The following is a 25601-nucleotide window of genomic DNA, read 5'->3' as shown; positions in this document are numbered from 1 at the left end:
ACATTTGTAGGGTACAAAACTTTAGAGTTATAAAGGAATTAATCATAGTGTAAGAGAAGATTTGTAAGATTTGAAGAGAGAAACAGATCTCACAAGCTGGAGAATTCTGCAGGAACTGGGGAAGGGCAGGAAGGAGAGAGAATTTTGAAGAAATGAGAGGAAGTGAGCTGATTTGGACAGTTGGAGAGATTCTTCTCATCTCTGAGAAGCTACCAGGAATGTGGATTTAGTGGATCTCTGAACCAGCACTCATTTCCTCCTGTGAAAACTTGACGCAATACTCCAAGAAAACAATGAAGTGAATAGAACTTCAACTGGAAGCTATTCACTAGAAGGAAGATTTTCTCCAGACCCCTTAAGTCCTAGAGTGGTTACAGTTGCCAAGGCAGTTAGAGAACCAGGACTTCTTCATTAACTGACCCAAGGGGGTCAGATAAGCAAAGCCTGATCTACCAGACTTTGGGGAGAAAGGATTTAAGTTATTCTAGGGACATCCTACTCCCTCTTCCCTTCTGCCTCATTTCTAAACTCATCTGCCCTATCTCTTTCCTTGTTCTCTTAGAATAAACATCTAGAGAGACACTTGAAGTTGAGGGGAGGGAAGTGACATTCCTCTCCCCAGGGAGAAAGAAGCTAACTATATCAAGCCTATTTACCCAAGGTCTCTGAGGGAACAGAAGTTAAGGTCTTGAAAGGCAACCAGAGAGGGGTTTGCCAGGGAGAGCTGAGAGGGAAGACAATCCATCCTCTCTCTCTCTGCTTGACACTACTCCATATTTACTCCTCTCTGGTCCTGACCCAGCAGGGAGGGAAGACTCCATTCTCTCCCTGCCCTCATATTACAGTTGCATCACACCTTCAGTGATTTCATTAGCTTTTATAGGGTAAACCCTTGTCTCTAAACAGATATTTCTCATTTTTATATATCTAGCTACAATGTGTCTTGACATTCATTTTCAGATAACCAATGACCTATTGACGATTTCTAACTAAATATTGTAGAAATATCTCAAATTTAACAGGTCTAAAATTGAACTTATTGTCTTTGTAATCCCTTTCCATTTTCAGACTTCCTTATTTCTGTCAAATGTACTTCCCTTATTCTGCAGCATTTTATTTTTTATCTTGGATTCTTTACCTGATATACTGAATTAATTTGCCAAATCTTACCATGTCTACATTATGACAGTCTACCTATCTAAACTCTTCTCTCTTCACACAAAAGCTGACTTAATTTAGGCCATCATCATCTTTTGATTAGATAAGTCAACAGCTTTCTAATTGATGAACCTCTCTAAAATCTTCCATTGCTCCAGTCTGTTATATACTGTTGCCAAAGCAATTTTCTTGAATTGCATATCAGACCATAAGAGTCCTCCATTCAACCACTTTATTTTCCTAGTTCTCTAAGTATCAAAGGTAAACTGATAGGGCCAGTCTATCTTTATAATTACACTCTTTCAAATGAACTCCCCTTCTCTTTTCTCACTCACCTTGCCCCATGGCTCTGCAGTGTCTATTTCCTATTCCTGTAATGTATTTCCTCCTTACCTATACCTAACAGAAACTTTTTCTTCCTTTAAAATACAGTTCAAACTTCTGTAGAAAACCTTATCTAATCTCCTTAAATTCCTATGCCCTCTTCTCCAAGTCTCTCCAAGGGCAGACTCTAAATGAACACCCTAATGCAAAAGCCAATAACATGGAAATGAGTTCGGATCGAGGACGCATGTGATACCCAGTGGAATCGCATGTCAGCGATGGGAGGGGTGGCGGGGAGGAAAAGAAAATGATCTCTGTTTCCAATGAATGATGTATGAAAATGACCAAATAAAATAATGTTTTAAAATTTTAATAAAAGAGAGAGATAGGATTAGGGATAAGAGCTATGGTTTCATTCATAAAGAGGACTCTCTGACATTGAAATTCACCTTGTCAGTGTAGTTCAATTACTTTCTCTACAAGATATAGTCTTACAAAGCTGCCTAAGGAATTTAGAATTAAAGTAATTTACCCAAAGTCAAACAGAAGGGTATTAGACACAGATTTTGAATTGGTAGTCCTGTCTTTGAGGCTGGTTCTTTCCACTAGACTTTTCTTGGCTAATGAAGGTGTTAAGGAACTTGTTATAGAAAAATGGCAATTACACTCTAATCACAAAGAAATTCTATCTCCAAGTTTTGAAAATTCTAAAAAGAATTTTCTGAATCATAATGGAGATAGAAATCTTATAGGACAATAAGATCAGAGGTTTGCAAAGTATTGTCCATTTTATCTCATGATTCAAATGATTTAACCCCTGATTCAGAACCAAATATACATTTCCCCCTTTAAGCAAGAGTCCATTCCTTTTAAAATTACCTTTAAAGTGAAAGAAATGTCATCTGGATGATTTATCACTTGTACTTTCTAGTATTACATTCAGAAAAAGAGAGAGAGTCATTGTTGATGGCTGCTGACTTCTCAGGGTAGTGGTTGCTGAAAATAAGACAGCACTAAAGTTTGAGAGGAGAGAGAGAGAGAGAGAGAGAGAGAGAGAGAGAGAGAGAGAGAGAGAGAGAGAGAGAGAGAGAGGGAGAGGGAGAGAAAGAGAGAGAGAGAGAGAGAGAGAGAGAGAGAGAGAGAGGGGGGGGGGGGGAGAGAGAGAGAGAGAGAGAGAGAGAGAGAGACAGAGAGAGAGAGAGAGAGAGAGAGAGAGAGAGAGAGAGAGAGAGGGAGAGAGAGAGAATAGCACCTATTGCACATGGGAAAACAAAAATAGTAGTACTAGGTAAACTGTAAAATGCTATGAAAACATTATTATCATTACTTTCCCCTTTCTCTCAGAATGTGTGTAGCCAGTATACATTTGAATATTTCCTCTACACTATTCTACCTAGCAATCTCATCTGTCCCTTTCAATTTATTTATCTTCTCTATGCTGATGTTGACTTCTCCAGTTCTAACTTCTCTCCCCAGTTCTGACTCACATCTCCATCTGTCTATTAAACATCTCTAACTGGATGTCCAAAAAGCACTGGAGGACTCTCATTTACTATTTTAATATATCCTAGGAACTCACACATAAAAGGAATTTTCCAACTGCTGTCTCTTATTCTTGATACTTCCCCATCTCCTTTTCTGATTACCTGTGACCTCAGCTTCATCTTTCATAACTCTATGAGAATCATTGTTGGTGATATTATATCCCACATATGTATACTTAATATCTTTTTATAGTTCTTGTGTTATTTGTAATTATAATTCTTTCAACAATATTGATGATCAATGGATTATTTCAGGAGCGAGCCATTTGGAATTGTTAAAAGCAAAGCATATTTTCCCAGTTACAAATCCAGCCTCATTTTTTCCTACTATTCAATTCTATATCTAACTAGTTCTCCATGTTCAGGAATTGTTGAAGATGTACATGTAGTTAGACTTATTTGACAGGCTGTTCATCTAACTGTATTACATACATTTTCATAAGTTTGGTTTTCTAATAATGAAGGATAATAATTATACAAAACAAATACTAGTATTTAAAAACAGTTATTTTCCTCCTCAATTAACTGAACTGAACTATTTTTCTAAAATAAAATGTTATGGCGTCAACTGGAATCTCTCTCTTCTTACACCAACATTGAGTTTGGAAAAAAAAAACCCTGGCTAAATATTAGTTATTATAATCAAAACTGCTTTGGGGAAATTGTTATACAGTAAGATAAAATACAGAGATATCTGAATATAATCAATAGACATTTTTAAATATTCCCTGCTTGTTTCCTTCCCTATATATTTTTTGCTTATGTATTTTTTATTTTCTCCATCATTACATAATTCACAATTTCTCCCTCCCTTCATCCCTTCCCCATTCCAAAGCTGACAAACAATTCCACTGGGTTATAGAGATAGATAGATGGATAGATAGATAGATAGATAGATAGATAGATAGATAGATAGATAATTATCATTCAAACCTATTTCCATATTATTCATTTTTATAAAAGAGCAATCCTTTAAAAACCAGAAACCTAAATCACATACCCATATATACAAGTGATAAATCATACATTTTCTTCTGGATTTCTACTCCCTCAATTCTTACTCTAGATGTAGATAGCATTCTTTATCTATATTGTAAGTCCCTCGGAATTGACTGTGATCACTTTATTGCTTTTAGTTGTAATGTCAATCACATTTGACCATCCTACAGTGTTACAGTCTGTGTATAATGTTCTCCCAGTTCTCCTTATTTCACTGCAGGTTATAGTGAATAAACTTTATAATAACTTCCTTCAGTCTTTTTGCTAGTATTTTATTTAAGATATTTGCATCTATGCTCATTAAAGAGATTTGTCTATAATTTTCTTTCTGTTTTTGCTCTTCCTATCCTATGTATCAGCACAATATGTGTTTCATAAAAAGAATTTGGTAAGACACCTTCATTGCTTATTTTTTCAAATATTTTTGTTTCAAAAAAATTTGTTTAGTATTAGGATTAATAGCTCTTTAAATGTTTAATAGAATTCACTTGTGAATCCATTGGGCCCTGGAGAACTTTTCGTAGCAGTTCTTTGATGACCTAGATTGTGTAATATTTATTGGGAAAGGAAATAGGAAGATTGGAAAACAGGGGGATAATGGGAGGTTTGTATGGGGTATGGAGGAGTTAAGGGGAGAGAGGATATATAGCTTGGTGAGTTAAGGGAGGGAGATGTCCCCTGCTGAGAGGAAACAGCAGGGGTCCAATGAGGTCTGTTTGTCTTTGAATGACTGAAACTGAAGTTCAGCTCCCTCTATGACCAGAAATGATAGTCCACGTATCTGGCTGCGAATTCAAATAATATAAAGTTTAATAATCCAGTTGGAATTGGAGTTTTTCCTTAGCTTCAGAGTATAGGGCCAGGCCCTAGAGGCTGGTGGAGGGTTTTCCCACTTCTGTCTCCTCTATATCAGTCCAGTTTTGTATAGTTCAGAATGTTAGCAGTAGATAGAAAGCAAATAAGAACAGGTCTAACCTTCAGAAGCGACTGGGCCTGAATCTTCCGGCTGAACCAAGAAAGAGGTGGCACATCACACCAGACTGGGCTGAACAAGCTCCTCTCTCCTCCAACACCATGAAGCAAGTCCCACACGGCAGGAAGGAAGTGCTAGTCACAAGACCCAACTGCCACACCCGGCAGGAAGGAAGTGCTAGTCACAAGACCCAACTGCCACTCCCAGTCGGGCCCTTCCCCCACAAACTGTCAATCTTTTTTCCTTTCCACAATCATCCCCTTTTTTTTGTTGTGACCTTCCCAAGGTCACATATTTATATTATAGTTACCAATTTACTAAATCTACTCTAAGGAATTCTTAGCAGGAAAATTAGGGCAAGGGTAGTTTGGGGGTTTTACAATAAATTCAGTACAATAAATGTTGAACAAACTATTACAAGAAATTTGAATCTTACTGCTAATACCACTTACTCTACATTAACTAAAACTAATATCTTATTTACAGAAATTATTTACATATAATACAACAATATACATTGTTCCACATCATAATGTCAGTCAACTAGAAACATCTATTGATCTTTCTATTTGCCCAAGACCTTATGGAACTAACTATATACATATTTACATTTTGCATAAATATAATTTCAGACACTTGTTTATATAAACAAGGTCTCTCAATATGTTAGTGATTTTGTGTTTTGTGTCTAATAGTGTTGTGTTGAATTAATACTTATTGAGTTTCTTCAGATTTCCACTTCTCATGTTGACTGATGGATCTCTTCTTCCATGTTATGCAGTGATGCATGCTATTTCCCTAATATGTGAAATTACTTTTGTTTTATTATTTCAACACACTCAGTCTTACATATAAGTCTCATGTTCAATCTGTCCTCTTCTTATATAAACAAATTTACAAAGTTCAAAGTCTTAGCTGTCCATTTCAGCTTTTCTTCTTTGTTTCTTGTCTCTAGCATCTTTTCTTGATGTTTTTCCTCTGGGATGGTTTAAAATCTTTTCCTCTGGGATGCTTTTCCTCTGGGTTGCTTTTCCTCTGGGATGCTTTTCCTCTGGGTTGCTTTTCCTCTGGGTTGCTTGTCCTCTGGGCTGGAAAGTTGTCTCAAACATTATGTGTCACTATTATTTCTTTGTGTTGTACTTCTTATGTTAATCAGTTTTTGTTTCCTTTTCTCAGCCCTATCTGTTGTCTAATTATCTTCGATGTCTGTTACAGTGGTGTTGAACTTTTTCTGGTTTCACGTGGGAACAGTGAAACCATGAGTCTTTCCCTGCAACTTTTATAGCTGTTGGGGTAGTAAGCAATACTTAATGTGATCCAGTCCATTTTATGTCTGTAGCCAATTTTCTATTGAATTTTTTTAAGTATACTATGTCTCCTGGTTTGATGTTGTACAAATTGTAATCCAGGGGTACTGTTTGTTGTATCAAGCCCATTTCATGCAATTCTGCTATTCTTGTCTGTAAAGCTTGTATATATTTTGTTAATTGACAATCTCCACCTATCATGGTAATATAAGCTGGTTTACAAGTCCTTCCTTGCCAAATTGCGTGTCCATATAGCATCTCAAATGGAGAGATGTGCAAATCTCCACTGGGTCATGTTCTAAGATGCAACAGAACTAATGGCAGAATGTTTGTCCATTTTTGGTGTGTTTCTGCACAAAATTTTCCTACCAATGTTTTAATATCTTTATTTAATCTTTCCACTTGCCCTGAACTTTGGGGATGATATGGTGTGTGGTATGTTGCTTGTATTCCTAGATCTTTATAAATTTCATTTAATATTGACTGAGTAAAGTGACTTCCACGGTCTGAGTCCAATTTTGAGGGAATCCCAAATCTAGGTATGATTTCTTTTAATAGGATTTTGACCACAAATGCTGCGTTGTTCTATTTGGAAGGAAAAACTTCTGGCCATCTAGTCAGTCTGTCTATGATGACAAGGCAATACTTAAACCCTTTGTCTTTTGGCATATTGATAAAAATCTATCTGTATGCATTCAAATGGAGTATATGCTAAGGGACAACCTCCTAAGCCTTTGGTCTTATAAACTCCCTGATTGAATTACATACAAATTTTACATTTTTGACAAATTCTTATGGCATATGAGGATATTCCTGGTGCAGTCCAAAATCGTCTCACTGAATCGATCACAGCTTGGGTTCCACAGTGTCCTTGTGCATGTATTGCATTGCACATGTGATAAAATAAATTTTTAGGCAGGATGGGCTTGCCTAGTTGCAAAAACCATATTCCTCTTATTTGTTTTGCTCCTAAGTTCTTTATCCACGATTGAATTTCCTGCTCATTATAGGCATCAGTTAGATTGTCCTGTTCAACTATTGAGAAATTCAATACATGAAAAGGTCCTTCACTAGCTCCAAATTTTGCTGTAATGTCAGCTCTATGGTTTCCTAAAGACACACGATCATTAGCCCCTGTGTGTGATCTACAGTGGATTATTGCCACTTCCTTAGGAAGTTGTACAGCCTTAAGAAGTTGCATTATTAGTTTGGCATATGCGATCTCTTTACCTGCACTTGTCAAAAATCCTCTGTTTCCAAATTTCTGCAGTGGCATGAATTACTGAAAATGCATACTGGGAATCTGTGTAAATATTGACCCATTTATCTTTGCCGATTTGCAAAGCATTTAATAAAGCAACTAGCTCTGCCCCTTGAGCGCTCACGTGCTTTGGTAAGGACACATACCATAATGTCTCTGTTAGTGTTACTACTGCTGATCCAGTATACCTTTCTCCATTAACTATCGTGCTTGAACCATAGGTATACATTTCAATGTCGGGTTGTTCCAGGGGGGTGTCTTTTAAATCATTCCTTGGCTTTTCTACTACTGATATTGTTTCTTGGCAATTATGTATGGGTTCCCCTTCTAACGGCAGATCTGGAATCAAGGATGCCGGATTCAATGGTTGGCAACGTTTTAAAGTGATGTTTTATTTGCTTAGCAACACAATTTCATATTGAGAAAGTCTTTGCTGTGTGAAAGCTTGTAAATGACATTTCTTCAATATGGATTCTAGTTGCTGTGCAGAGTAGACATTAAGTTTTGATCCTAATACCAAATCAGATGACTTTTGGATCATGGTTGTTGTGGCTGTGATTGCTCTCAAACAGGGAATCATTCCTTTCTCAATTATATCTAGCTGTGTACTATAATATGCCACTGGCCTAAAATTGGGTCCTAAAGTTTGGACTAACACTCCAGAAGCTATGCCTCTTGCTTCATGTACAAAGAGATGGAATTCTTTGTTGTAGTCTGGAATACCTAAGGCTGGAACTGTTATGATTGCTTCTTTGAGCTGTGCCAAGGCTTGGAGATGCTCTTTCATTAGTTTCAAAGGTTCTGTGACTGTGTTTTTGGTTAAGTCCTTAAGGCATTTTGTTATTTGGCTATAGCCTAGGATCCATTGTCTATAGAAACCTGTCACTCCTAAAAAGGCTCTCAGTTGTTTCTTAGTCTGGCACACTGAGCTTCAGTATGTTTTCTACTCTTTTCTTGGAAATTTTTCTCATCCCCTTTTCCAAGATAAATCCTAGGTATTCCACTTTAGGCATGACCCATTGTAGTTTTGATTTGGAAACTTTGTGACCTTTCTTATATAGCTCTAGGAGGAGTTTTTACTGTCCTGGTAACACACTTTAGCAGATGGGTATGCAAGAAGAATGTCATCCACATAGTGCACAATTTTGCTTTCCTTGAATCGGATGTTTTGTAAATCTTGTTGCAAGATTTGGCAAAATGCAGTTGGGCTATCACAGAATCCCATTGGTAATCTTCCCCATGTCATCAGAGTCCCATTCCAAGTGGAAGCAAAGATTTTTTGGCTTTCCTTTGCAATTGGAATGCTAAAATAAGCACTACACAGATCAACAACAGTATAATATCTAGAGTTACTTGGGATTTCTGAAATTATTTTAGATGGGCTTGGAATGACTGCATGGGACTTTTTCACAAAGTTATTTACTGCCCTTAAATCTTGGACCAGTCTCCACTGAACTTTTCCTTCAGAGTCACTTTTTGTTTTCTGTATAGGTATTATTGGTATATTATATTCTGAAATTGTTGGGATTAAAATTTTCTGATCCAACAAGCTTTGGATAATTGGGTTGATTCCCTTGATGGCTTCCTTACTTAGTTTGTATTGTGGTATCCTTGGTGGCGTCCCTTCTTTAACTTCTACTTTTACTGGTGTTACTGACTTTAGAATCCCTACATCTGAAGAATGTGTAGCCCAAAGTCCTTTGGGTATATCACTTGGTATTTCAAATATTGTACCTTCATTCTGAATTTGTTCATCATCAACTTGCCCATGAACAGCAATGGATAATGTTTTAAAGAGTCTTTGGGTAGAAGTAGAAAGATTTTCCCCGATTTATCACATTGAATAGTTGCTCCAATTTTACACAAAAAGTCTCTCCCAAGAAGGTTGATTGGGCATTCTGGGATTAACAAGAATGTGTGTTCTGTTGTTAGGGGTCCTAGTGTTACCATTTTTTATTTTAGTTTTGGTACTCTCTGTTTTTTCCCTGTAGCCCCCATTATTTGTATGTAACTTGTGATTTGGCTGTCTTGGGAGATGTTTTTAAAACAGATTTAGTTGCTCCTGTATCAATTAGAGCTGGGTAGATCTCATTACCCACTTTTATCATAACCCTTGGTTCTGTGTTCTCATTTTGTTGGCACACTTGGACCAGAGGTGCCTCTATTTCTATTTTACTCAAATCCCAGTTTTGTTCTTCTTCTACAGACTTTTCTTGTTGCTTTGAACATTCATTTTGCAATTCATCATCAGTTTGCACTGGAATTTCATTATCATGGAGACTTAAGGATGGCATAACAATGTTTGTGTTTGCTTTTTCTTGTGCAGTTACTATTGGTTGGAATTCTTCTGCATAAGGATTTAAGGTTGACTTTTCTATTATGTCAATGGTATTTTCTTTTGTAATATCTTCCCTGCTTTCAGAGTCATTGTCTCCAATAATCTGAATTGTCTGATAATTTGAATGTTCTCTGTTATTGCATTTTCCTCCTCATTGGACCCTCCTGTTGTTTGCTCATATGCTTCAATTAATTCATTTACAGTTTGTGTATTACAGACTGTTGCCAGTTCTGTTTCTTCCTCTTTTTTTGTAGCTCGTTCTATTGTTCCAAAAATTTTCTCTTTAATCTCTGTTACATCATTATCCAATTGAATTTCTTCTTCTATCTGTTCCTTAGTTTTATTTTGTGCTTTTGTAACCTCAAGTTCTATTTGCATGCAGTCTCCTTCCTTTTCATTTTTCCCTTTTCCTTTCCCATTTTTCCTTTTTTATGTTACTCCCTGTACCTGGCTTCATAACCGACTTTGTTTGGCAGCACCTGAGACTACTTGCGAATAATGTGGTTTTGCTCCTTGTTGAATGTACCTCTCCATGGTTTCTAAATTTGGTGCTTGCAATGATTTCTTGCAATTACAATCACAACATTTTGCATTTGTTTGTGTATTATTGCTGCTATATTTTACATTGCTTTTCCAAGACCTTTGTTTGTTATAGCTTGGAATAATTGTGCCTTTAAATAACAGTCTCGGACCATGTGACCCATTTTTCCACAGAGGAAACATCTGGGTAAATTTCTCCTTTGAGTGCTTTGTATGTAATTTCTTGTGGGTTTGTATGATTGCAGAGTGTCTAGATGTTTTTATTTCTTCAATTTCTTTATATTTACTTGAGCTATTTGCCTCCTTGAACTTGGCTTTAAGCTCTTTTATTATTTCATCCTTTTCCTCTAGCATTTCTTTATGACCTGAAAATATGTAAGTTGCAGTTTTTCTTAAATCTTTCAGATTTACTGTTTCCCAATCTGGGCATTGAAGTTTAAAATATGACCTTATAGATGTGTTACTGCCTTTCACAAATTGTCTCCTTATGTGTTGGAGATTTTGTTCAGTTAAATTTTCAAATCCAAGCACATCCTCTGCTACTTCAATCACTCTATCGAGGAACTTAGATGGATGTTCCCCACATTCCTGTCTCAATTTCTCAAAATTTCCCCAAGTATCTGGTCTTTTTGAAAAACTTTTCATTGCCTCTAATAAATCTTCTCTGGCCTTTCTTAGGTAATGTAGATTTTCATTATTAGATAACTCTAAGTCTGTTCCTTCCTCTGGCCATGATGTTAAATTTGGATTTTTTTCTAGTTTCATCAAGGAATTGTTGTTTTTCCGTTTTTGAAAATAATTCTGAGAGAAGAATTTCAGTGTCCTGGAAATCTGGATGATAAAGCCTAATTGCTCTTTTAAATTCTTTTAAACATCTCATTGGTTCTGAAAACCAGGAAGGCATCCATCTTTTCAGGCTTTTCAGCTGTTGTAAATGGTTTATGTGTTTTAATATGAATTATGCCGCTATCTGGTTGTAGGGTTGTCTGATCTCTTAGTGGCAATAATGGTATTCTACCTTCAGCCCCATCTGTATTTTCTTGCTGAACTACATTGTTATTTTTAGGTATATCTTGTTGTGTGTTAATTATCTTTGCCACATTGTATCTCTTCACTCAGTTGCTTCATCATTTCCTTTAGTTGCATCATCTCCTCTTTTATAGATAAAATCATCACAGCCATTTCATTATCTTTTGCTTTTTTCCCAAAAATTAGATGCACACCTATTTTTATGGCATAGTATAATTTGGTTACGAAGAATAATGCTCCAGCATATGTGGGAATGAATGAAATCAAGCGATACATACTTATATTCAGCCATTGCAAAATTTCATAGATGCTAAGCAGAAAATAAATATAATCCAGAATCGTGACAAAAAATAAGTCGTAAAACATATACAAGAAATACGCAATCTAAGCTAGATAACCCATGGCAAGAAATAGTTTCTTTGCCTTCTTGTATCTTGAAAAGGTTTTTGTAACAGAAAAAATCTTTTTAAGTCTGGCCCTTTAAGAGTTGCCTCCTCCCTTCAGGAGGAGTAGTTACTTTTGGGTGTGGTATCACTAGGCAGATTAGTTGCACTCAACACTGCTCTCAAAATGGTTACTTTTCACAGTCACACAGGCTTTTGAAATGTATGCAGGCCCAACTTCTCTGAAACCTCCAACTGTCTTTTTTTTTTCCAAATTCTTGACAAAATAGGTTGGAAAACCTAGCTGGCTCTGCCCTTCCCCCACAAACTGTCAGTCTTGTTTCCTTTCCACAATTGTCATTTATTGTTATATAATTGGGCAAAATAGCTCTTAACAATTGGTTTAGTTTCCTCTTCTTTTTAAAAAATTAGGTTAACCAAAAATTGATCTATTTGGTTTATTTAAAGAACCAGCTTCTAATCTTATATGTTAGTTCAACAGTTCTTTTACTTTCCATTTTATTGATTTTTCCTTTGATTTTTAAGATTTCCAATTTAGTTTTTTATCTAAGATTTTTAAATGTATTCTTTTTCTAGTTTTTTAAGTTGCACCCCCAATTTATTAATCTCTTCCCTCTCTATTTTGTTGTTTTAAGCACTCAGGGATATAAATTTTCCTCTGAGTACTACTTTGGCTGAATGCCCTAGATTTTGATATGTTGTCTCCTCATTGTTATTTTCTTCAGTGAAATCAGTATTGCTTCTTTGATTTGTTCTTTGACCCATCCAGTTTTGAAGAATTAGGTTATTTAGTTTCCTATTAATTTTAAATTTGTCTTTCCACAAGCCTTTATTATGATTTTAATTGCATTGTGATCTGAAACAGTTGAATTTATTATTTCTGATTTTCTATATTAATTTGGGGTGTTTTATGCCCTACTGCATGGTCAATCTTTTTATAGGTACCATGTGCTGCTGAAAAGAAGGTATATTACTTTTTATCCCTATTCAATTTTCTTCAGATATCTAGTAACTGTAATTTTTCTAACATTTCATTCACTATCTTCTTTCTTATTTATTTTTTGGTTTGATTTTTCTGGTTCTGACAAGAGAAGGCTGAGGTCCCCCACTAGTATGGTTTTACTATATATTTCCTCCTTAATTTCATTTAGTTTCTCCTTTAAAAATCTAGGAGCTGTATCCTTTGGTGAATATACATTGAGTAATGATATTTCTTCATTATTTCTACTACCTTTTATCAACATGCAATTTCCTTCCTTATCTCTTTTAATCAAATCTATTTTTACTTTTGCTTTGTCTAAGATCATGATTGTTTTTCTGCCTTCTTTGTCTCAGTTGCAGTCCAATAGATTAATTCACAGTTACAATTACCATCTATGTATTCGCCTCCATTTTGACTTCCTTCTTTAATCATAACCTTTCTCCTTTCACTCTTTCCCTTTCCTCCAGTAGTTTGCTTTTAGTCATTCTCCCCCCTGTCCCCTTACTTATGCCCTTCTTACTATAAGGCTTTTTGGTTGCCCCACCAACCTCTCCCTCCCTTGTATTACCTCCCCATTACCCCATTTCTTATTCCCTTTTTATTTCTCTATAGGGTAAGATACAAAATTTCTCTTTGAGCCAATTCCAATGAGAGTACAGTTAAAGTATTACTTGTCACAAACCTCTTCCTTTCTTCCATTATATTGGTCTTCTCCCAAACCCCTAATTTCCCCCCATCATTATTTTTATGTGATATATTTTACCTCATTTTACCTCTCATTTCCCATTTCTCTTAGTATTATCTTCTTTTTCCACCCCTAGTTTTATATTTTTGATGTATCATGTATCATCCTAAATAGCTTACTACCACACTATACTTCCTCTAACTACTATAATAATGATAATTATAACAATTTTAAGAGTTAAAGATATCATATTTCCATGTAGGAATATAAACCATTTGACCTTATTGAAGCTCTTAAATTTTTTTCTCTTTCTTCCTTACCTTTTTGTGCTTTTCTTGGATTTTGTATTGGGACCTCAAATTTTCTATTTGTCTTCTTGTTTCTTTAGGAATTCTTAGAAATCTTCTATTTTATTAAATGATTATATTTTCCCTGAAAGAATCTAGTCAGTTTTGCCAAGTAGTTGATTCTTGTTTGTAGACCAATGTAAAATTTTAAATTATATCTCTAATTATAAAAATATTATAGTTTTGAAGGCTTATTAAAAATCATTAGAAATCAAGGAATTAAGAGGATACAAAATAAAAGCCACATGCCCATGACTGTTAGCCATTTTTAGCCATTCCCACTCACCACCATCACTGCTGATTCTACATTCTGCAAGAAGAGAAGATGTGGAAGGCATTACTGTCAGTTAAATACCAAAAATGTGATCTTGCCAATATGGATACATATGAGAGATTATAGGGAATTCTGGAAAATACCAAGGACTTCTGCGGAATGAAGTCTAGGGTTCAAAAATCTCCATTTATACAACCCCCCCTAAAACCCACGGAAGGCTAGTCTCTCCAGTGGGTCTTATAAACATACCAGCTATGAAATTACAATAATTTCTAGGCATATTTTAAAAAAGCCAGTTAAGGGACAGGCCCCTTCGGCTTAAGAGTATACATATAAAACAAATGTATTTAAACTCCACACAGTTCAAATCACCACCTCCCAAAGTTCACTCTGGATCTTCTGGTGCAGCATATGGTCTGTGGAGGCATCTTCATTGTGCTTTCTCCAAACAGTTCACTTTCTGGATTCAGAGAGGTAGCAAGTTTCTTAACCTAAAATTACTCTCAAAAAGAATTTAAACTTTGAAATTTCAAATAATTATACATTCCCCCATGAAGAGGGTGTTGAAAAACACAGAGATCACTTTGGGATGCATGGCTGAGTTGTGAGGTATATGAATCAATTGGCAGAGAAATCAAAACATCAAAAAAATAAAAATAAAAAAGATAATTTATGGGTAAACTATAGACTATCAAAGTCCTATGTGTAAAAATTCTAAGTAAAAGAAAAACATTTATAACTGGTCCTTGAATCAGGGCCCAATTTAAATGATTTAAGCAATTATGCATTTACCCAGTAAGTAGCCAGGAGAATAGAAAGTTTGACACACCATGAAAAACAGGAAAGGGACTAGATTATAGGAGCCAGGTAGGAGCCAAATTTGAGATACTTGGTAGAATGTGGGGCAAGGGAGATCTACCTTTAACACCTGTTAAAGAGTGCAACCTCAAACACCAACCAAGTTCAAATCCTCTTGTCATGGCTCAAAATTTTCATCAATTCCATTGGGATTGGTTTGTCTCTTCCTCCAAAACCATAATATTTTTATTATTAGAGATATAATTTAAAATTTATACCCAGTTCCCTTGCCCTTTTAGAATACCATATTCCATGCCTTCAGGTACTTCAGTGTGGCGGCTGTCAGGTCCTATGTGATCCTGACTGGGGCTCCATGATATTTGATTATTTCTTCTAGCTGCATGTAGTATTTTGTCCTTGACCTGAGATCTTTTGAATTTGACTATTACATTCCTAGGAGTTGTTATTCAAGGATTTAATGCAGGAGGAGATCTGTGGATCTTTCCATCTCTATATTACCCCCCTTCTTCAAGGATATCAGTGCAGTTTTCTTGGATAATTTCCTTTAGTATGATGTTTAAGCTCTTTTTTTTTTTTTTTGGTGATGACTTTCAGGTAGTCAAGTAATTCTTAAATTGTTTCTCCTGGATCTATTTTCTATGTCAATAGTTTTTTTTTAAGTTATATTTTATTTGATCATTTCCAAGCATTATTCATTAAAGACATAGATCATTTTCTTTTCCTACCCCCTACTCCCCCCACCCCCCATAGCCAATGTGCAAATCCACTGGGCATTACATGTTTTCTTGATTTGAAACCATTTCAATGTTGATAATATTTGCATTAGAGTGTTCATTTAGAGTCTCTCCTCTGTCATGTCCCCTCAACCGCTGTATTCAGGCAGTTGCTTTTCCTCGGTGTTTCCACTCCCATAGCTTATCCTTTGCTTATGAATAGTGTTTTTTTCTCCTAGATCCCTGCAAATTGTTCAGGGACATTACACCGCCACTAATGGAGAAGTCCATTACATTCGATTATACCACAGTGTATTAGTCTCTGTGTACAATGTTCTCCTGGTTCTGCTCCTCTCGCTCTGCATCACTTCCTGGAGGTTGTTCCAGTCTCCATGGAACTCCTCCACTTTATTATTCCTTTTAGCACAATAGTATTCCATCACTAACATACACCACAATTTGCTCAGCCATTCCCCAATTGATGGGCATCCCCTCGTTTTCCAGTTTTTGGCCAACACAAAGAGCACAGCTATGAATATTTTTGTACAAGTCTTTTTTGTCCATTATCTCTTTGGGGTACAGATCCAGCAGTGCTATGGCTGGATCAAAGGGTAGATATCCTTTTGTCGCCCTTTGGGCATAGTTCCAAATTGCCCTCCAGAATGGTTGGATCAGTTCACAACTCCACCAGCAATGAATTAATGTCCCTATTTTGCCACATCCCCTCCAGCATTCATTACTTTCCTTTGCTGTTATGTTAGCCAATCTGCTAGGTGTGAGGTGATACCTCAGAGTTGTTTTAATTTGCATCTCTCTGATTATAAGAGATTTAGAACACTTCTTCATGTGCTTATTAATAGTTTCGATTTCTTTATCTGAGAATTGCCTATCCATGTCCCTTGCCCATTTATCAATTGGAGAATGGCTTGATTTTTTGTACAATTGATTTAGCTCTTTATAAATATGAGTAATTAAACCTTTGTCAGAGGTTTCTATGAAGATTTTTTCCCAATTTGTTGTTTCCCTTCTGATTTTAGTTACATTGGTTTTGTTTGTACAAAAGCTTTTTAGTTTGATGTAGTCAAAATTATTTATTTTACATTTTGTGATTCTTTCTATGTCTTGCTTGGTTTTAAAGCCTTTCCCCTCACAAAGGTCTGACATGTATACTATTCTGTGTTTACCCAACATACTTATGGTTTCCTTCTTTATGTTTAAGTCACTCACCCATTTTGAATTTATCTTGGTGTAGGGTGTGAGGTGTTGATCTCTTCCTAGTCTCTCCCACACTGTCTTTCAATTTTCCCAGTAGTTTTTATCGAATAGTGGATTTTTGTCCCAAAAGCTGGGATCTTTGGGTTTATCGTAATACTGTCTTGCTGAGGTCTCTTTCCCCCAGTCTATTCCACTGATCTTCCTTTCTGTTTCTTAGCCAGTACCAAATTGTTTTGATGACTGCTGCTTTGTAATATAGTTTAATGTCAGGGACTGCAAGGCCCCCATCATATGTGTTTTTTTTTTCATTATTTCCCTGAATATCCTTGATCTTTTGTTCTTCCAAATGAACTTTGTTGTGGTTTTTTCTAAATCAGTGAAGAAGTATTTTGGGAGTTCAATGGGTATGGCACTAAATAGATAAATAAGTTTGGGTAGGATGGTCATTTTTATTATATTGGCTCTTCCTATCCATGAGCAGTTAATGTTTTTCCAATTGCTCAAGTCTAGTTTTAGTTGTATGGAGAGTGTTTTGTAGTTGTGTTCATATAGTTCCTGTGTTTGTCTCGGGAGGTAGATTCCTAGGTATTTTATTTTGTCTAAGGTGATTGAATGGGATTTCTCTTTCTAGTTCTTGCTGCTGAGCTGTGTTGGAATTATATAGAAATGCTGATGACTTATGTGGGTTTATTTTGTATCCTGCAACTTTGCTAAAGTTGTTGATTATTTCAATTAGCTTTTTGGTTGAATCTCTAGGATTCTTTAAGTAGACCATCATGTCATCCGCAAAGAGTGATAACTTGGTCTCCTCCTTGCCTATTTTGATGCCTTCAATTCCTTTATCTTCTCTAATTGCTACTGCTAGTGTTTCTAGTACAATGTCAAATAGTAGAGGTGATAATGGGCATCCTTGTTTCACTCCTGATCTTATTGGGAATGCATCTAGTTTATCCCCATTGCAGATGATATTAGCTGTTGGTTTTAGATATATACTGTTTATTATTTTTAGGAATGACCCTTCTATTCCTATGCTTTCTAGTGTTTTTAATAGGAATGGGTGTTGTATTTTATCAAATGCTTTTTCTGCATCTATTGAGATAATCATGTGGTTCTTGCTGGTTTGCTTGTTGATGTGGTCAATTATGTAGATGGTTTTCCTAATGTTGAACCAGCCCTGCATCCCTGATATAAATCCTACTTGATCATAGTGAATGATCCTTCTGATCACTTGCTGGAGTCTTTTTGCTAGTATCCTATTTAAGATTTTTGCATCTATATTCATTAGGGAGATTGGTCTATAGTTTTCTTTCTCTGTTTTTGACCTGCCTGGTTTTGGAATCAGTACCATGTTTGTGTTGTAAAAGGAGTTTGGTAGAACTCCCTCTTTGCTTATTATGTCAAATAGTTTGTATAGTATTGGGATTCACTGTTCTCTGAATGTTTGATAGAATTCACTGGTGAATCCATCAGGCCCTGGGGTGTTTTTTCTTAGGAAGTTCTTTGATGGCTTGGTGGATTTCATTTTCTGATATGGGATTATTTAAGAATTCTATTTCCTCTTCTGTTATTCTAGACAGTTTGTATTTTTGTATATATTCATCCATATCTCCTAAATTGGTGTATTTATTGCCATATAATGATTGCCTTAATTTCCTCTTCATCAGAGGTGCTGTCCCCCTTTTCATCTTTAATGCTGTGAATTTGCTTTTCTTCCTTCCTTTTTTTAATTAGATTGACCAATACTTTGTCTATTTTGTTTGTTTTTTCAAAGTACCAGCTTCTTGTCTTATTTATTAAATCAATAGTTCTATCACTTTCGATTTTATTAATTTCTCCCTTAATTTTTAGGATTTCTAGTTTGGTTTTCTGCTGGGAGTTTTTAATTTGATTGCCTTCGAGTTTTTTCATTTGCATTTCCAATTGATTGATCTCTGCTCTCCCTAGTTTGTTAATATAAGCATTCAGGGATATGAATTTACCTCTGATTACCTCTTTGGCTGCATCCCAAAAGGTTTGGAAGGATGTCTCGCCATTGTCATTTTCCTCGATGAATTATTAATTGTTTCTATGATTTCTTCTTTAACTAAATGGTTTTGGAGTATCATATTGTTTAATTTCCAATTGGTTTTAGATTTGGTTTTCCGTGTACCATTACTAATCATTATTTTTATTGCCTTGTGATCTGAGAAGGCTGCATTCATTATTTCTGCTTTTCTACATTTGTGTGCTATGTTTCTGTGACCTAATGTATGGTCAATTTTTGTGAATGTGCCATGTGGTGCTGAGAAGAAGGTGTATTCCTTTTTATCCCTATTTATTTTTGGTCGGACCAGGGGGCCACACTCTTCCCCGGCTCTATCTGCTTCCCTGCAGGGGTCGGGTTGCTTTCCGGAAGTTGCCTTCAGAATAGCTGGCCGTGAGGCTGTTTTGTTGGCCCTGAGGGTTGCTGTTGTTTCAGAGGACCCTGCTCTCTGCGGGAGGATGGGCCACGGCTTCTGGGAGCTCCGAGGGCAGTGACTTTCACTGGGACTCCGATAGAAGGATCCAGCCTGTGAGGCTGTCTTGCCCGCCCTGAGGGTTGCTGTTGTTTCAGACGACCCTGCTCTCTCCCTGGGCTGCGGCTTACCGGAACTCTGAGGGCAGTGAATTTCACTGGGACTCGGATAGAAGGCCCTGAGGGTTGCTGTTGTTTCAGATGACCCTGCTCTCTGAGCGGGGCGGGGCTGCGGCTTCCCGGAGCCTTGGACTCTGTGCTCCTACCCCTTAGGTCCGAGTGATCTCGGGTTCTGGCTTTTGAGGGGGGCCGTACCTTTTGATCCAGGTCCAGGTCCAGGAGGAGGGTTCCCAGGGTCTGTGCTGTTGATCGTTTTGAATTTCGGCGCCTTAGGAGCTTATAGTTTGAGATCGGTCGGGAAGGGTTTTCCGGATATCTGAACTTTAGCTTTCTCTAAGCCTCCATCTTGACCGGAAGTCGTCAATTGTTTTTTTCAATGAGGTAGTTCATATTTTCTTTTATTGTTTCATTCTTTTGACATTCTAAAAATATATTCTTGATGTCCCATGAAGTCATTAGCTTCTAAATGACTAATTATAGCTTTTAAAGACTGAATTTCTTCCATTATTTTTTGATCCTCCTTTTCCATTTGATATATTCTTTTCAAGTCATTCTTTTCATCTTTTAACTTTTTTGTCTTGTTTTCTAATTGGTCAATTCTGGATTTAAGACACTATTTTCTTGTTTTAGTTCATGTGCCTCCATTTCTGATGAACAATTTTGCTTTTTGAACTGTTTTTCTCCTTTTCCCATTTTCTTCAATCTGTCTTATTTGACTTTTAAATTCATTTTTGAGCTCTTCCAGAACCTAAATCCAATTCCCTAGATTTTTTGAGGTTTTGCTCAATTTTCCTTAGTTCCTGTCCTCCTCTGTTGGTTCTGTTCTTTGTTCTTTATCTCCATATAAGCTACCAATTATAGCTTCTTCTTTTCTGTTGTTTACTAATATTCTGACCCACCCCCACTCCTGTGCACTGTACACTCCCTCCTCTGTTTGTTATTGGACCTGGGTATTTAAGCTGTTCTACCCTGAAAGGAATCTTAGGTTTTTTTCTCTCTGCTCTTCTAGTATACTGGATAAGACCAGTTGAGATGACCTGCTGAGCTAATTTTCCCTGAGGCCAAATATTCACCAGCTTCTCCAGAGGCCAATGGTGCCTAACCCAATGGCTTCCCCCATTCCTCCCTGCCAGTCACTGTCAGAGTCCTGACACATGGTGGTACTGAGCAGCCTTCGCCATGGAATTCCATAGTCAGCCTGAGTCTTATTGCAGATCTCAGCCCAGTAGGTGGGGAGGAGAGTTGGGTTTCTCTCTTATACAATGGAAATCGACACTTTCTGCCTACCTGTCAAGTTGTACTCAGCAGGAGAGTTCTGTAGCTTCTTCTTCTTGGATTTGGATTTCTTTTTTTTTTTATTTTTCTTTGGTCATTTCCAAACATTATTCATTGGAAAAAAGATCGTTTTCTTTTCTTCCCTCCTCCCCCTCCCACCACCTCTCCCATAGCCCACACGCAATTCCACTGGGTATCATATGTGTTCTTGATTCAAACCCATTTCCATGTTGTTGGTATTTGCATTAGAGTGTTCATTTAGAGTCTCTCCTCAGTCATATCCCCTCAAACCCTGTAGTCAAGCAATTGCTTTTCATCGGTGTTTTTACTCCCACAGTTTATCTTCTGCTTGTGGATAGTGTTTTTTAGATTCCTGCAGATTGTTCAAGGACATTTCATTGACACTAATGGAGAAGTCCATTACCTTCGATTGTACCACAATTGTACTCTGTGTACAATGTTTTCCTGGTTCTGCTCCTTTCACTCTGCATCACTTCTTGGAGGTTGTTCAGTCTCCATGGAATTCCTCAACTTTATTATTCCTTTTAGCACAATAATATTCCATCACCAACATATACCACAATTTGTTCAGCCATTCCCCAATTGAATGGCATCACCTCATTTTCCAATTTTTCGCCACCACAGAGTGCAGCTTTGAATATTCTTGTACAAGTCTTTTTCCTTATTATCTTTTTGGGGTACAAGCCCAGCAGTGCTATGGCTGGATCAAAGGGCAGATAGTCTTTTATTGCCCTTTGGGCATAGTTCCAAATTGCCCTCCAGAATGGTTGGATCAATTCACAACTCCACCAGCAATGAATTAGTGAGTCCCTACTTTGCCACATTCCCTCCAGCATTCATTACTTTTCATAGCTGTCATGTTAGCCAATCTGCTAGGTGTGAGGTGATACCTCAGAGTTGTTTTGATTTGCATCTCTCCAATTTGGATTTGGATTTCTGTCTTTTTTGAAATATTTTTTTAAATATTGGTATAGAAGGTTATCCAGAGAGGTTTTGGCTCCTGCTGCTTCTAAGCCACCATCTTGACTCCACCACCCATAATGTTTCATTGAAAAAGAGATTGAGACAGTGTACCCAGAGAATAAAGGAAATTATAGAAACATACAATTCTCAAATTGATAAGGAAGCTGGAAATAATTAGGCCAGTTCCCCATCTGGGTAAACAAAAAACATGATTTGAATGAGGAAAAATCATGAGGAATCCAGGATTTTGAAATCCAAGTGCTATGGATTAGAACAACTCCAACTCCTCCTATTGGGAACAAAATGCTTATATTCTTTTTCATGTTGGCCTTCTAATCAAAAAGGCCTCTGAGAAAAGCAACCTGAAGAGAGTTTTACTAAAGCTGGTAGGAATAAGTCCTTGAATTGTATTTGCTGATACTGATTATTCGTATGATTAATATTTCTACATTTCTTTTAGTGTCAGAGAGTAATGTTTAGAAAAAAATTCTACAATGAATTAAAGTATTTCTAGGTAGATTACTGAAATGAGACTTAAAAAATCAATTCAACAAATAGTTGCCCTCCTAAATTTTCTGTTTACAAAGTACTTTGCTAAGTGCTTGGTATATAAAAGATGAAAAACAAAAACGTTCCCTTCTATGGACTTATACTTACTTGAATTTATAATAGAATAAAGCAAACAAAAAAAGACCCTAAGTTTTTACATTTGGAAGAAAATAAGGAAAACAAAAAAGCACCTAATCTTTATTTATTTTTTAGACTTTATCATAGCAGCAGGAATATTTAGCCTAGGTAAAAAGTACATATGGTCCTTTGAAATGGGACCATCTGATTCTCCATACTTTGTCCATATAACTTTTTAGATGATATTTTCCCATTGTATTTTCTTTATCACCTTGACATATGCTCACTTTAAAAAAAAAAACCCTTCCCCACTTACAAATTAATTCAGAAGGGCTTTAAGATTGAGAAAATCCCATCAAGTTCAAGGAAACTGAGTCATTAGTCTGTTACAAGAATACTGATGATGATGCTGACAGCAACAATAATAATATTTAGTACTTACATATTATTTAAAGATTGAAAAGTTATTTACAAATATTATTTTATTTGATTGTCACAATTCAGAGAATTGAGGTTTAAGTGTTATGCCTAGGGTATAGTATAGTAGTAGTAGTCTCTCAGTAATCGAGGATGACGATTGTCTTTGTGCACTTTCATCTGTGATGTAGATGAGTGTGTACAAAAACACTTGTGTGTGAAGGAGATTTAAGTGGAAAAGTCTATGCACAGAGACAGTCCCACTCTCTCGGTGTTGGAAGCCTGGGTCCAGTGGCAAGAAAAGTCATTATACCTAGAGACTTCCTCAGCTGCATTGGATGGCCATGTTGTCATGTGCTCCAACATGCCCTAAGCACTCCACAGTGCTTTGCTGCGTCACCATCTCAGCCGTTGAACCTTCTTATTGGTTTCTTCTGTCTGTTCGGCTGAAGCAGTCTTCACATGCTGGGTGAGCAAAGCCCTGGTTCACCAGGGGTCAGCAACAACCCGATGGCTACCCTCACAGAGTTTATGCCCAGGATAATGCAATTACTTTTTGTCAAAGGTTAGAATTAAAATCAGGTTTTCTTGACTCTATGAGCAGCACTCTATCCACTGTGCTATTTAGTGGCCTCTAAATTATCAAAGGGTAATATGGGAAGTCTCCTAAATTTAAATAGAATGCATTATCCTTTGAGTCAGGAAATAAGTTGATCTGAGTAGTATGGAAAGATTTTTAAAATATATATATAACTTCAAAGCTAAGATTCCTTGGAAATTAGCATAGCAAAAGACTATATTTTCTTTTAGTATAGACATAAATGGGCAGTTAGGTGGCACAGTGGATAGAGTACTGGTACTAGAGTCAGGAAGACTCATCTTCAGTTCAAAAAATTCTATCCCTAGATACTTAGCAGCTATGTGACTCTGGGCAAGTCATTTAACCCTGTTTACTTCAAGTTTCCTCATCTATAAAATGAGCCAGAGAAGGAATTACCAAACTATTGGAGTGTATCTACCAAGAAAACCCCAAATAGTATCAAAGAGAATTGTACAAGATTGAAAATTACTAAATAGATATAATAGTAAAACAACCATATAACTTTTCTGATTTGAAGAATATGGATCTACTGCTTGAGGCATTTTGAAAGATTCTTTCTGGAGATCAGAATTAAACGGTTGAAAAAAAAAGGAAACTAAATTTAAATTCCACTCCAATTTCTACTTTTGCCATTGCCAGAAAGCAAATACTTTATAAGATGATATGCAAAAAAAAAAAGAAAGAAAAAGGGAGGGTGGAATTGAAGATGGCACCAAGAGATATTTTAAGAAATAAAATAAATAGGAAAATCTTTATCCCACAAAGATACACATAGGAAGGAGAGATGAAGAATACTCATATAAGAAGGAGAAGAGAGTGATAATAGGTAATACTTAAACCTTACTCTCAGTGAAATCAATTCTGAGAGGGAAGAGCATCTAGATCCATTGGGGTCTTGAATTCTATCTTATCCTACAGGGAAAGTGATAAGGGAAAAGTCATGGGGGTAGTGGGGAGGGAGTACAAAAAGGGAAGGAAAAAGAGGGGGGAGGGAGCTTAACAGACACTAAAAAAACAAGAAGGGAACAAAAAGGGAGGGGCCAGAAAGGGAAGCATATTAAGGGAGGGGATAGTGGGATTGATTACAAGTAAAACACTGGTTTAAAGGATATAGCAAAAGAAGAAAGGACAGAACTAGGAGAGGATATCAAAATGCTGGGGAATACACAAGTGAAGATCATAACTTTGAATGTGAATGAGATGAACTCACCCTTAAAATGAAAACAAAAAGGAGTGTGGATTAGAATCCAAAATCCTACCATGTAGTGTCTATAAGAAACACACCTGAGGTGGGCAGACACTGAAAAAGTTAGAATTAAAGGTTGGAGCAAAATCTATTGGGCCTCAACTGATAGAAAGAAGGCAGGAGTTGCAATCATGATATCTGACAAAGCCTAAGTAAAAATAGATCTGATTAAAAGGGATAGGGAAGATAAATACATCCTGATAAAAAGGAGTATAGACAATGATGAAATATCAGTAATCAACATATTTGAACCAAAAAGTATAGCATCCAAATTTCTAAAGGAGAAACTAATGGAACTGACAGAGAAAATAGATAGTAAAACTATACTAGTGGGAGACCTGAATTTACCACTATCAAATTTAGATAAATAAAATAAAAATAAATAAATAAGAAAGAGGTAAAAGATATGAAATAAATCTTGGAAAAATTAGAGTTAATAGATATATGGATAAAAATAAATAGAGACAAAAAGGAATACACCTTCTTTTCAGCAGCACATGGTACATTCACAAAGATCTACAATGTACTAGGTCATAAAAACATGGCAAACAAATGCAGAAAAGCAGAAATAATAAATGCAACCTTTTCAGATCATAACACAATAAAAATAAGGATCAGTAAGGGTACATGGAGAGCCAAATAAAAAATTAATTAGAAATTAAATACTATGATTCTCCAAAATTGCTTAGTTAGAGAACAAATCATAGAAACAATTAATAATTTCATTAAAGAAAATGACAATGATGAGATATCCTTTCAAAATCTATAGGATGCAGACAAAGCAGTACTCAGGGGAAAATTTTTATCCTTGATATCATATATTAACAAATTAGGGAGGGCAGAGGTCAATGAATTAGACATGCAAATCAAAACACTTGAAAGCGAACAAATTAAACATCCCCAGAGGAAAACCAAACTAGAGATC

Source organism: Monodelphis domestica, chromosome 7 (assembly GCF_027887165.1).
Source record: "Monodelphis domestica isolate mMonDom1 chromosome 7, mMonDom1.pri, whole genome shotgun sequence".
In the NCBI taxonomy this organism is placed as follows: domain Eukaryota; kingdom Metazoa; phylum Chordata; class Mammalia; order Didelphimorphia; family Didelphidae; genus Monodelphis; species Monodelphis domestica.
Note: the sequence above shows the minus strand (reverse complement) of the source record.